Raw genomic sequence first — 628 nt, forward strand, 5'->3', positions numbered from 1 at the left:
AGTACAGCTGGACTATAGAAAGTACAGCTGGTCTATAGAAAGTACAGTTGAACTGTAGAACGTACAGCTGGACTATAGAAAGTACAGCTGGACTACAGAAAGTACAGCTGGACTATAGAAAGTACAGCTGGCCTATAAAAAGTACAGCTCGACTATAGAAAGTACAGCTGGACTATAGAAAGTACAGCTGGACTATAGAAAGTACAGCTGGACTATAGAAAGTACAGTTGGACTATAGAAAGTACACCTAGACTATAGAAAGTACACCTGGACTATAGAAAGTATAGCTGGACTATAGAAAGTACAGCTCGACTATAGAAAGTACTCCTGGACTATAGAAAGTACACCTGGACTGTAGAAAGTACACCTGGACTGTAGAAAGTACATCTAGACTATAGAAAGTACACCTGGACTGTAGAAAGTACAGCTCGACTATAGAAAGTACACCTGGACTATAGAAAGAACAGCTGGACTATAGAAAGTACAGTTGGACTATAGAAAGTACACCTAGACTATAGAAAGTACACCTGGACTATAGAAAGTACAGCTGGACTATAAAAAGTACAGCTCAACTATATAAAGTACAGCTGGACTATAGAAAGTACAGCTGGACTACAGAAAGTACAGC

This window comes from Nematolebias whitei, chromosome 24, assembly GCF_014905685.2.
Source record: "Nematolebias whitei isolate Nwh7 chromosome 24, NemWhi1, whole genome shotgun sequence".
Classification (NCBI taxonomy): domain Eukaryota; kingdom Metazoa; phylum Chordata; class Actinopteri; order Cyprinodontiformes; family Rivulidae; genus Nematolebias; species Nematolebias whitei.